Raw genomic sequence first — 14,714 nt, 5'->3', positions numbered from 1 at the left:
TGAGATCTGGTCAGATCTAACTCTTTTAGAATTAGATCTGATCAGATATTACCATTTTCGGATCTGACCACATCTGCCTAGATATACTACCGTATCTAATCAGATATGGCGGCAAATCTAATAATATCTGGTCAGATCCACCAATTTTTACACGGGGAATCAAATGTACAACAAGCCTCTATACAACTAAGAAATTTTTCGTACAAAGCAAGTCAATTTTCTATAACCACCAGTATTTTATTTCAAAAAAAAAATTGTATAATATTACACAAAACTATGGCTTATGATATACAACAAAGGAAATATTTTTATTCGTACGTTGGATGCAGTTACTTGTCGGTAGTTAGTAATTGCTTCTTCAAAAGAGTAATATTCTATGTTAATAGGACTAAAGTAATTAATTTAAATTTCCATATTTTCTATCCATATGAAAGATATATGTGGCATAAGTTGCTATATTCAATTGAATTGTCCAATTTAATCGATTTTGGCTAACTTTTGTTGGGCGGAGTTGTCTTTTAAACATCTGAAAATGCAAAGTTATACAAAATATAAGAAAAATATTTTTAATTAATTAATTCTATCGTTCATATTGATTTTTAACTTACGGTTTTCAAGAGTATTTCTTAGAGCCAATAAGGATATCAGCTTAATTAGCATTAAACAGTAAGAATATTCAAAAAAATTACCATTACAAGACCTGTGTAACTGCAAGTGAAAAAAATTATTTTTAATAAATTGAAATTTTGGTTTTATTAAAAACGGACAAAATACCGTTTATAGAAAACGGTACAATACCTACAGGATGGATTATTGAAAAATCCATCCTGTAGGTATTGGAATCATATCCATGGACTAATGGGACGTTTTTGAAATTATTCTCAGAATATATTTGAAATAAAATATATTATAAAATTAGACATAATTTCCACTTGTCAGTATAGCATTTAGTATTTAAGTTGGACATTAAGTTCGAGTTTAGAGGCTAAAATCGCAATTTTAATGACAAGTTTTCTTTAATATTCCATTAAAAAAAAATAATCTTTATAAAAAACTTGGTTTGGGCTATTCTCCATCAAGTTATATTTAAATTTCTATCGAAGACGTACAATTTTATAATTTTCTTTGTGATTTATTTTTAATTTTAGCGGCTAAACTCGAACTTAGTACTCACCTGTAGGAATTGCCGTAACATAAAAAAATAGATTCCAAAAATAGACTCCAACCTGTGATCCAGATGTGGAATAAATATAGATCATGCTATTACCACTCATGTTGTATATTTTTTATGTAAATCAATTAAAAATCCGCACTAATTTTAAACTATTAACAGAAATATACAGTTCCTTAATCTATTATTTGTTTTTTTTTTTTTTTAATCAATAAAAAGCGTTTTTGATTTCTGTAACATCACATTCACTTCTCAGTTTCTAAAATGTTTCGAATAAATGTATTTTCATTAATAAACACCAATACCGCACGTACAATTTTGCAAAATTAAATCCACGTGTGCCCTTCATAAATGCATCAACATAACTGAATGCAGCAATAAAACTCAAAGACACAAATAGTCATAAAGGATACATAGCTGCCGTAAAGAAAAACAACTCCACACACACACGATCCCTTTCTGATCTCGCTATTGCAAAAAAACAACTCTCACCACAAAAGATACCAACAACACACAAGGTACATTCCATTGTCTCTAGGATCAAAACAACCAACAACAGCATAAATGACGCAATAACAAACACAAACAATCATACGAGATATACACAAAATGTCTCTAAAAACTCCCTCACATGATGCACTCACATTTTCCAGTAGCACGTTTATTGATTAGTTGGAATTCTATCTATAAGTTAAGGTTACGAATCGGTAATGTCGTTAAGTTAATTTTTACTACAAAAATTTTTTTCCATACAAAATTTTTTCTTAGTAAATTGTCCACATTTCCTAGTAAGATTTTTTATTGCCCATGTATATTTATTATAGAATCAACGATGCATTTACTACTGTGTTGGAAATTTATTTAAGGAAAAATCCTTCCCATTTCGTAGTTAGTGAACTAGAAAACATTTACTGAATTTTTATAAGTTTTCCTTTAGCTAAGTTAATTTTCGTTGTGGTTACCAAAAATGAACTATATTAGAGTAAATTTGTTGAACTATGTGGAAGTTAAAATGGTCCTTAAATTTACAAGACACTTTTTTTTCTGTGTGCGCAAGACGGGCATGCTAACAATTGTACCTCGGTGTACTGAAAAAAAATATTGTTGTGCGGCCAAAGATTTCATGTCCTTAAAATATGAATACGTTTTTTTCCTTCGCATAGAAGACTCATTCCTCTGATACACCGACAAAAAGTGAACTGTTTTATAGGAAGAATGAACTACCACGCACGAAAATTGAACTAAATTTTGGTTTTGTTAAAACCAGGGAATGTTAATGCCCTGTTGTACTTTTTAACTGCAGTTCACGAAATTACATCAACTCATAGAAGAAAAAATTAACTAAAAGTAAAGAAGAAAACCATTGGCGCCAAATCATGACCATTTTAACCATACAGTAGTTCATTCTTACTACTTTTGGGAATCGTACTAAAATCTTCTTTTGCTTTAGTTCACATTGAACTTATGTGTACGGTCATTGAACTTTATACTCACATTTAGTTCATAAAATTTTTGAGACATACTTAAAGAAAGTAAGATTTCATTAAGCTGTGGAAAATTACGATAAAAATAATAAAATTTAACTACAAGCAAATAAATTTTTCCAAAAAAATAAGTTAAATTTAGCATTAGTTTAACTATGGAAATTTTTTTCTGTGTATAAAGAGTTTTTCCTTGCCTTAAAGACGATGAACTTTACTATAAAGTCGGTTTTCCCTTAAAAATAAGTGATTCAAATTAAAAATGGGTATCTCAAAATGGAAGAAAAGTTTGTTTGACTAAGGCCAACATGTCTTTAATAATTGGAAAAAATTCTTCAATAATAAAGAAATTGGCTTTAAATTTATTGTCTTTTTTCATCTTTAATCATCTTTAAGTAAGAAAGTGTTTAAAAATAGGAGACGTTTTTCAACACTTTATTCTAAAGACGACTTTTAATTGAGACATAGCATAATTTCTACTTGAAGTCGATTCTGAATTTGAAAATTTAAGTTGTTGTTAACACGTCTTTAAAGGACTTTAATTGCACATGAAGAAAAAAATAGAAAAAACGAAAAATTAAAATTTGATTCCTAGAAGCAAGAACACAAAACCAAAATTTAAAAGACAATTCTGTTATCCTTACTTCAATTCTCTGCTTCTTTGGCTCGGAATCAATACCAAAATCATTAGTGTAAAGACAAAATCTTTGGAACCGGGCATGCCATAATACTCTTATTTATTTACCAATGTTACTCAAATTACAAATTTCGATGTAATAACCCATCGTATTTAGACATACATGTAGCTGTTACATAATAATATTGCCCGAATTTTACAAATTTGGATTTATTAACCACAACTAATTGAGCGATTTCCTCTTTATTAATAATGGACTCAATATTAGTGGCATACTAACTTTGTAGGTGCAAAATCACCTATAGTTCCTACACTGAAAAAAAATTCCAAAGGGTTTGTCTTTACTTTAAAAATGTTGGTATTGATTCGGAGCCAAAGAAGCGGAGAATACAAGTAAGGATACTTTTAAGACACAATTCTCTTTTAAATTTGGGTTTTGTGTACTTGCTTCTAGAAAGCAAATTTTAATTTTTCGCTTTTTCTCTTCATATGCTATCAACGTCCTTTAAAAACGAGTTAACGACAACTTTAATTTCCAAATTCAGACTCCATTTCCAGTAGAAATTATGCTATGTTTCAAGTAAAAAACGTCTTTAAAATAACATAATTCAGTTTGACAAAATAAAATGTTGACAAAATTTTCTATAAAAATAAAATCTTGACTAAATTTTGTATAGAAATAAAAACTTTACAAAATTTTGTATAGTAATAAAATTTACACAAAATTTTCTATAGAAATAAAATTTTGACAAAATTTTCTATAGAAATAAAATTTGGACAAAATTTTCTATAGAAATAAAATTTTGACAAAATTTTCTATAGAAATAAAATTTAGACAAAATTTTTTGTAGAATTAAAATTTTGATAAAATTTTCTATAGAAATAAAATTTTGACAAAATTTTCTATAGGAATAAAATTTTGACAAAATTTTGTATAGTAATAAAATTTTGAAAAATTTTTTTATAGAAATAAAACTTTGACAAAATTTTCTATAGAAATAAAACTTTGACAAAATTTTCTATAGTAATAAAATTTTGACAATAGGCTATATATAACTATGGACCAATTTTGGCATGGTTGTTAGCAGCCATATACTAGCGCAATGTACCAAATTTCACCACGTACCAAATTTCAACCAGATCGGATGAATTTTGCTCCTCCAATAGCTCCGGAGGTCAAATTTGGGAATCGTTTTAAATGGGGATTATATAATTAAGACCTGTATGGACCAATTTTTGCATGGTTGTTAGAGACCATATACTAACATCACGTACCTAATTTCAACCGGATCGGATGAATTTTGGTCATCCATGAGGCTCCGGAGGTCAAATCTGGGGATCGGTTTATTGGGGGCTATATACAATTATGGACCGATGTGAACCAATTTTTGCATGTTTGCTAAAGACCATGTACCAAATTTCAGCCGGATCAGATGAAATTTGCTTCTCCTAGAGGCTCCGCAAGCCAAATGGGGGGATTGGTTTATAAGGGCGCTATATACAATTATGGACCGATGTGAACCAATTTTTGCATGGTTATTGGAGACCATATGCTAACACCATGTACCAAATTTAAGCCGGATCGAATGAATTTTGCTTCTCTTAGAGGCTCCGAAACCAAATCTGGGGATCGGTTTATATGGGGGCTATATATAATTATTGACCGATGTTGACCAATTTTTGCATGTTTGGTAAAGACCATATACTAATACCATGTTCCAAATTTCAGCCTGATCGGATGAAATTTGCTTCTCTTAGAGGCTCCGTAAACTAAATTTCAACCAAATCGAATGAATTGTGCTCCTCCAAGAGGCTCCACAAGGCAAATCTGAGCGTCGGTTTATATGGGGGCTATACGTAAAAGTTGTCCGATATGGCCCATTTGCAATACCATCCGACCTACATCAATCCCATCTTGAACTTCATATGTCACTAAAGACAATTTTGAAAGCCAATTTTTTCCTGCAAACTACAAAATTTTCTTTAACAAGTGAAAAACATTAATTATGTCGAATAAATTTTCTTGAATTTGTCGAAAAAATATGTACTTATTTTTGTAATGTCGGCGTGAAGTCAGCGTTTGTAATACCGTTTTGTTAAATTTTTTTTCCCTGTTTTTTCAGTGTGGGTGAGGCCGACTATATAACACCATAGATGACTCGGACTGAATTATGATTTCAATGATTTTTTTCACAGACATATTAAGTACCATAGACAATTACCATATATTCTGCCAACCTTGAGTAAGATCGGCTAATAAATAAAGATTTTATATTCAAATTTTGGAAAATCAAGTGACGCATGTATATAGAAGCTATATCTAACTCTGAACCGATTTCGATGAAATTTTGCAAATTTTAAGGTTTCTTGATCGTTTTATATCATTTAATGAATCATTTTTCGAATTGTAATTAGAGAGCCCAATTTCAACCTCACCAGATGAAATCTGTTCCCACATGAGGCTTCCGAAGTTAAGACTTAGGTGGTCGGTTTATATGGGAGCTATATATAATTATAAACCGATAAGTACCAATTTTTGCATGGTTGCTAGAGGGGATACATAATAACATCACGTATCGAATTCCACCCGTAATCGAATGAAATGTTCTACTCCAAGAGTTCAAAATATATAATTATGGGCCGTTATGGACCAATTTTTGCTGTGTTATTATATACTAACATCAAGTACAAAATTTCAACCGTATCGGATGAAAGTTGCTTTTCCAAGATGCTACGGAGCCGATGGACCAAGTTTTGCTCTGTTATTAGAGGGCATATACTAACATCACGCACCAAATTTCAACTGGATCAGATGAGATTTGCTCTACCAATAGGCTGTCTAAGGCAAATCTCGGGAACGTTTTATATGGAGCGATATGGACCAGTTTTTGCATGGTTGTTAGAGAGCATATATTTACATCGCGTACGAAATTGCAATCAGCTCAGATGAAATTTGTTTCACCAGAAGCATACGTAATCCAAATCTGTGGGTCGATTTATAACATATGGAGGCAATACATAACAGTAGTCCGATATGGTCCATTTGCAATACCATCCAACATCAATAACACGCACAGAAAAAACATGTTTGGACATGGTTGCCGCATCCATTTAATGCTTATTTAGAGTATGTAATTGTCGCGAAAACCATATATTTTGTCTATGTAAAAATAATTTTCGAGCGGAGAAAAATATATGTTGGCAATAAGCATTTAAATGGTTCTCAAATGCCGCAAACATGTTCTATCATTTAAATAATAGAATTTGAGACCATTACATGGTCGGGAAAATCATGTACATGACCATTCATTTTTTGTTTTTACTTTTTTACAGGGGAAAAGGTATTTTTATAGGTTAAGTATAGACATGTCTAGAACCATTACATGGCCATAACGACCATTTACATTTTTTCGGGACCATTTAATTTTTTTAACTGTTTTGCAGCGAAAAGAATTTTATAAAAACATTGAGCAGGTACACACGATTTTCATTTTGCGCGTCAGTCGTGTGTTGATTGTTTCTTGGAATGGACGGAGAATACGGATTTACTGTGTTTTGTGTTAATTTATTTATTCAGAAATGGCACGTGGTTTTATGTGAACACAAAAAAGGAAAGTGTAATTGAAACAAGTATATACAGCACTAAGTTCGGCCGGGCCGAATCTTTAATACCCACCACCATGAACCAAATATTAGGGTTTCCTTTGAAATTTCAGGAGGGCTTGAGGACTTGAGGACACTTCCCAAAGATAAATTTAAAGATTTCACCTATGAGGACTATATCAGATTTTGGATTTATAAGAACCATTTTTGTTTGAGTTTTAGAGGAATCATTAACATCTCTTGTAAGTGTGCAAGAAATTTATAAAATAACGTCTTGATTTGAAATCTTAAATCTGTGGATTTTCACCCGAGAAGTAAAATATGGAAATTTTACATTGAGTTTCAAGCAATTTTCATGATCAGTGCGCCTTCTACACCCTCCAGAAGTGAAGTCGGTCTATATGGAGGCATTACCAAATGGACCGATAAAAACTTAATCCGATACACGTTTTTGTGAGCCTAAAATACCAGAATATTTACAATTTCGGGCAAATCAGATAAAAACTACGGTTTCTAGAAACCCAAGGAGTTAAATCGGGAGATCGTTCTTATGGGGGCTATACTAAAATATGGACCGATACTCACCGTTTTCGGCACACCTCTTTATGACCCGAAAATTACTCTAGATTTCCAATTTCAGGCAAATAGGATAAAAACTTCGGATTCTAGAAGCCCAAGAAGTAAAATGGGGAAATCAGTCTATATGGGGGCTATACCAAAATATAGACCGATACTCACCGTTTTCGGCACACCTCTTTATGGTCCTAAAATACCTCTAGATTTCCTATTTCAGACAAATTGGATAAAAACTACGGTTTCTATAAGCCCAAGACCCCAAATCGGGAGGTCGTTGTATATGGGAACCATACCAAATCATGGACCGATACTCACAATTTTTGGCACACGTATTTGTGGTCCTACAATACCTCTAGATTTCCAATTTCAGGTAAATTGAATAAAAACTGCGGTTTCTATAAGCCCAAGAAGTAAAATCGGGAGATCGGTCTATATGGGGGCTATGCCAAAATATGGGCCGACACTCACAATTTGTGGCACACATATTTGTGGTCCTACAATACCTCTAGATTTCCAATTTCAGGTAAATTGAATAAAAACTGCGGTTTCTATAAGTCCAAGAAGTAAAATCGGGAGATCAGTCTATATGGGGGCTATACCAAAACATGGACCGATACTCACCATTTTTGGTACACCCCTTTATGGTCATAAAATACCTATAGATTTCAAATTTCAGGCAAATTGGATAAAAACTTCGATTTCAATAAACCCAAGACCCCAAATCGGGAGGTCGGTTTGTATGGGGACTATATCAAAACATGGACCGATATAGCCCATCTTCGAATGGCCTGACCTGACCTGCCTGCAGACAAAAGACGAGTTTGTGCAAAATTTCAGCACGATTGCTTCTTTATTGAAGACTGTAGCGTGATTACAACACACAGACAGACAGACAGACGGACATCGTTATATCGTCTTAGTATTTCTCCCTGATCAAGAATATATATACTTTATATAGTCGGAAATCGATATTTCGATGTGTCACAAACGGAATGACAAACTTATTATACCCCCGTCACCATTCTATGGTGGTGGGTATAAAAATGTACCTGTTTTTTGTTCTGCATTTTTTTTTTTGATGTCTGCGTTTGTACATTTGATGGGCACGATGTAAATATGGAATAATTACTTATTGTTGAAATTGAAAAAAAGAGTGTGTAAAAATATATGATGTTTGCTTGAACGCAAGGCCGTATTCAGGGGGTGATGAGGGGGATCAAACCCCCCCCCCACCCCCCCCCCCCCCGAAATGAATGAATATTTTTATATAAATAAATATATATTTTCAGCTGCATAGAAAAATCTTATCGAAGATGTTGAAGAAAAGCTGGAGGTTTTATTTTGAAAAACGCTTACCTATAAAACTTGCACAAATCATAGAATACTAGTTGAAAAGTCCGTCAAACGACGGTCGAAAAAAAAAACAAATTGTTTTTGTTCTCGCACCACAAATTTAATTTTTGGAAAATGTCTTTCTTCTTTTTGTGTGTTTGTTGTTCTTTTTGTGAATATGACTCGCTTTGTTTGGCCATAGCAACAACAAAAAAATTTCACGAAAATGTTTCCAATTAAAATCTTAATTGAGTTTTAAAAAATATTCAATTAAAAATTTAATTGATTCAACAAATTTTTTTATTGAAATAAAAATCGATCACACAAATTAATAGTATCAATTAAATATTTAATTGGATCAAATAATTTTTGACTGTCAATTAATTTTTTAATTGATACTATCATTTCTGTGATTGAAGACATTTCAATTAAAAAATTAATTGGATCAATTAATTTCGTGATTGAATCAGAAAAATTTTTTTTTGTGTGTGAAATGGCACAAAACTGCGAAAAGAACCTGCCTAATTCAGCGATGGAAGCACTTGGAGAGTGCAATAAAGAGATATTTCCAAACGTGCATATTCTTTTAAAAATCTTGGTCACTTTGCCAGTTACTCAGTGATGGAAAATACAATTTTTAAGAAAGTACAAAAAAGGTATTTTTTGAGCGGAAAGGTACTTTTTACTAAATTTCAACAAAAATTTCACTGGAAGATTATTGTCAAGAGACTGCATTTTAAAGAAAATAAAATTTTGACAAAATTTTCTTTATAAATAAAATTTTGCAAAAATTTTCTATAGACATAAAATTTTGGAAAAATTTCCTATAGAAATAAAATTTTTACAAAATTTTCAATTGAAATAAAATTTTGACAAAATTTTCTATAAAAATAAAATTTTGCAAAAATTCTATATAGAAATAAAATTTTGGCAACATTTTCTACCGAAATAAAAAATCGATAATATAGAATCGAATTCTTTTTTCGACTAAAACATTCTTGAAGTTCAATAAAATCCTCTTTTTGACTATGTCTTTTACAAAATCGAGATTTTCTTCCCACATGAACATGTCTGTTTTGCCATATTTGTAAAAGACTATTACCAACTAAGGTTGATAAAAACTTTCTCAAAATATTAAAATATTTTGTCAAAGCCATTGTACCATAAATATCGACTCAAAAATGTCTACACAAAAGGTACTAAATCCTTCGCGGGGGTACTACGGTACTGACCGGGTTGAAAAAGTATTGAAAAAAGTACTATAGTACTGCATTTTCCATCCCTGCTCATCCGAACGTTCATTTTCAACAATGAAGAGATTAAAGACGTATCTTAGAAATTCGACTAGCGAGAGTAGACTCAATGGATTGACATTAATTTCGGTTCATCGCCGAATAAATGTGCCGACTAAAGAAGTCATTGATTTATTTTCTGCCCAAAAAGCCCGTCGGCTCAATTTAATATTATAAAGATATTGTATACATACCTATACATAAATAAAATTTTCTACACATGAGATTATATGAATATTTTTTTTTTTTTCATAAAAATCAAAACATTTTAGGTTGTGACCATGTTCTTTTAACTAGAAGAAAAACATTTTTGACGAATAACATAACATTCTAGATCGTGACCATTGTCTTTTAATGGAAACAAAATTCTTTTTATCAATATAATAACATTTTAGATGAGGACAATTGTATTTTTCTTAGAACCATGTTCACTGAGCCAACATGGTTGCAGGTTAAAATGTTACATGGTCGCCGCAAAAATAGCTGCTATCATATTATTTAGCTCTTCGAATATGATTGTGACAATCATGTTTCTTCTCTGCGTGAAAAACAAATTATTCAAGTCGAAAGGCTTATTTCGTTCGGAACATAGGGTGATTTCAACAGAAGGACGGACGAACATCTCTAGATCGAATCAGAACTTCACCACGACCCAGAATATATATGCTTTATGGGATCTGCTTAAATAAACATTAAACTTTTTTGGACGATAATTGATAATTGAAATGTATACCCATTTTTAGTTCAAAAAACTTTGAGACATACTTGAAATGAAAACAAGTATATACAGCAGTAAGTTCGGCCGGGCCGAATCTTAAATACCCACCACCATGAACCAGATATTAGGGTTTCCTTTGAAATTTCAGGAGGGCTAGAGGACTTGAGGATACTTCCCGAAGATAAATTTAAAGATTTCACCTATGAGGACTATATCAGATTCTGGATTTATAAGAACCATTTTTGCTTGAGTTTTAGAGGAATCATTAACATCTCTTGTAAGTGTGCAAGAAAAATATAAAATAACGTCTTGATTTGAAATCTTAAATCTGTAGAAGTAAAATCTGGAAATTTTACATTGAGTTTCAAACAATTTTCATGATCAGTATTTACAATTTCTGGCAAATCAGATAAAAACAACGGTTTCTATACTAAAATATGGACCGATACTCACCGCTTTCGGCACACCTCTTTATGACCCGAAAATACCTATAGATTTCCAATTTCAGGCAAATAGGATAAAAACTTCGGATTCTAGAAGCCCAAGAAGTAAAATCGGGAAATCGGTCTATATGGGGCTATACAAAAATATGGACCGATACTCACCATTTTCGGCACACCTCTTTATGGTCCCAAAATACCTCTAGATTTCCAATTTCAGACAAATTGGATAAAAACTACGGTTTCTATAAACCCAAGACCCCAAATCGGGAGGTCGTTTTATATGGGGACCATAAGCGTAGGAAGGCCTCTGGGGAGGGGGCTTAGACCCCCCCAGAAAAATTTTAGCCCCCCCCAGAATTTGAAAACCTATTTACGATTTTACATTTTTCTAAAAATTAAACAAGTATATACACAGCAGAAAGTTCCGCTAAAGATTTTCATGCACAATCGAATTACTTTGGTTGTGGTAGCAGTTGCCGATGGCAATGTTTTTAATCTGGTATTTATAAAATAAATCTGTGGTTGAACTTTTGATTTAGTTGAATAACTAAAGCTCCTTTATTATTTTGTTTAGTCTGGTTTAGTCAATTTAATTTAAAAAATAGTAATTGATACTATTTGGGGGCTACACCAAAATATGGACCGATACTCACAATTCTCGGCACACCTCTTTATGGTCCTAAAATACCTCTAGATTTCCAATTTCAGACAAATTGGATAAAAACTACGGTTTCTATAAGCCCAAGACCCCAAATCGGGAAATCGCTCTATATGGGGGCTATACCAAAATATGGACGGATACTCACAATTTTTGGCACACGTATTTGTGGTCCTACAATACCTCTAGATTTCCAATTTCAGGTAAATTGAATAAAAACTGCGGTTTCTATAAGCCCAAGAAGTAAAATCGGGAGATCGGTCTATATGGGGGCTATACCAAAACATGGACCGACACTCACCATTTTTGGCACACCTCTTTATGGTCATAAAGTACCTCTAGATTTTCAATTTCGCGCAAATTGGATGAAAACTACGGTTTCTATAAGCGAAAGACCCCAAATCGGGAGGTCGGTTTATATGGGGGCTATACCAAACCATGGACCGACACTCACCATTTTTGGCACACCTTTTCAAGGTCCCAAAATACCTCTAAATTTTCAATTTCGTGCAAATTGGATGAAAACTACGGTTTCTATAAGCGAAAGACCCCAAATCGGGAGGTCGGTTTATATGGGGGCTATACCAAAACATGGCCCGATATAGCCCATCTTCGAACTTGACCTGCGCGCAGACAAAAGACGATTCTGTGCCAAATTTCAGGACGATAGCTCCATTATTGAATGCTATAGCGTGATTACAACAGACAGCCAGACAGACGGACAGACGGATATGCTTATATCGTCTTAGAATTTCTCCCTGATCAAGAATATATATATACTTTATATAGCCGGAAATCGATATTTCGATGCGTTACAAACGGAATGACAAACTTATTATACCCCGTCACCATTCTATGGTGGTGGGTATAAAAATAGTAATTGATACTATTTGGGGGCTACACCAAAATATGGACCGATACTCACAATTCTCGGCACACCTCTTTATGGTCCTAAAATACCTCTAGATTTCCAATTTCAGACAAATTGGATAAAAACTACGGTTTCTATAAGCCCAAGACCCCAAATCGGGAAATCGCTCTATATGGGGGCTATACCAAAATATGGACGGATACTCACAATTTTTGGCACACGTATTTGTGGTCCTACAATACCTCTAGATTTCCAATTTCAGGTAAATTGAATAAAACCTGCGGTTTCTATAAGCCCAAGAAGTAAAATCGGGAGATCGGTCTATATGGGGGCTATACCAAAACATGGACCGACACTCACCATTTTTGGCACACCTCTTTATGGTCATAAAATACCTCTAGATTTTCAATTTCGCGCAAATTGGATGAAAACTACGGTTTCTATAAGCGAAAGACCCCAAATCGGGAGGTCGGTTTATATGGGGGCTATACCAAACCATGGACCGACACTCACCATTTTTGGCACACCTCTTCAAGGTCCCAAAATACCTCTAGATTTTCAATTTCGTGCAAATTGGATGAAAACTACGGTTTCTATAAGCGAAAGACCCCAAATCGGGAGGTCGGTTTATATGGGGGCTATACCAAAACATGGACCGACACTCACCATTTTTGGCACACCTCTTCAAGGTCCCAAAATATCTCTAGATTTTCAATTTCGCGCAAATTGGATGAAAACTACGGTTTCTATTAGCGAAAGACCCCAAATCGGGAGGTCGGTTTATATGGGGGCTATACCAAAACATGGCCCGATATAGCCCATCTTCGAACTTGACCTGCGCGCAGACAAAAGATGATTCTGTGCCAAATTTCAGGACGATAGCTCCATTATTGAATGCTATAGCGTGATTACAACAGACAGCCAGACAGACAGACAGACGGACATGCTTATATCGTCTTAGAATTTCTCCCTGATCAAGAATATATATACTTTATATAGTCGGAAATCGATATTTCGATGCGTTACAAACGGAATGACAAACTTATCATACCCCGTCACCATTCTATGGTGGTGGGTATAAAAATTGCATTGGGCTGGGCAGAATTTCTTTAAAACATTTAAAAAAGTTCCAATAAAACCTGTCCCGATTTACTTTGGTTGTGATAACAGTTGCCGATGGCTAGGCATCTTTAAACCTACTAAATTGTAACTTAGTACATATGGAGGATGATCCAATACTTATATATCTTCATATATGATTCAATACCTATCCTCCATGAGGCTCCACAAATAAAATCTTGGGAGTCGGTTTATATTAGAGTTACATAAAATTATGAATCAATATGCACCAATTTTTGCACGTAATGAATTTCAACCACATCGGATGAATTTTTCTCCTACACAAGGCTCGATTTCGATACTTACATCACGTAGTCCCAGAAAAAAGTGCGTTCAAAACTTTCAGCCTTAGTTTAAAAACGGACCTCTTTTATCTTGAATTTGGAAGTTATTTGTTGCTTCTGAAAAATAAAATAAAACAATTATATACGGCCGTAAGTTCGGCCATGCCGAATCTTATGTACCCTCCACCAAGGTTTGCGTAGAAACTTCTACTAAAGACGGTCATCCACAATTGAATTACTTGGGTTGCAGCCGATGGCAAGGCATCTTAAAACTTCTTAATATCATCTTCTAAATTGTAAGTTAGTCCATGCGGGATATACATATATTAGACAAAATAAATGTCGATTAAATGCGTATATATTCAGTTCTTGACCAGTATATATAGGGAAGAAATAATTACGAACCTATATGAACTTTTGTGTGGTAATTGTAGAGCCAGAATTGAAATATGGGGGTCGCCTTATATGGGGGCTATACACAATTATGAACACGAGTCTACCAAAAATGGCAGATTTTTTACTGTTTGGT

The 14,714-nt window shown here is 33.4% G+C and overlaps 1 long non-coding RNA gene across 1 annotated transcript in view; it reads right to left on the bottom strand.

Moving 5' to 3' along the window:
- LOC142242645 (uncharacterized) overlaps positions 1 to 14,460 on the bottom strand; it is a 36,246-nt gene extending 21,786 nt beyond the window's left edge. Inside the window, exons 1-2 of the long non-coding RNA XR_012724160.1 lie at positions 14,366 to 14,460; positions 14,208 to 14,302 (exon numbers count right to left, since the gene is read on the bottom strand). This is a non-coding gene — a long non-coding RNA (uncharacterized LOC142242645). The remainder of the gene's footprint in view (positions 1 to 14,207; positions 14,303 to 14,365) is intronic.
- Positions 14,461 to 14,714: the final 254 nt, after the last annotated feature.

The sequence above is a fragment of the Haematobia irritans genome, chromosome 1 (genome assembly GCF_050003625.1).
Source record: "Haematobia irritans isolate KBUSLIRL chromosome 1, ASM5000362v1, whole genome shotgun sequence".
NCBI lineage: Eukaryota > Metazoa > Arthropoda > Insecta > Diptera > Muscidae > Haematobia > Haematobia irritans.
Note: the sequence above shows the minus strand (reverse complement) of the source record. Positions and strands in the feature narration are given on the sequence as shown.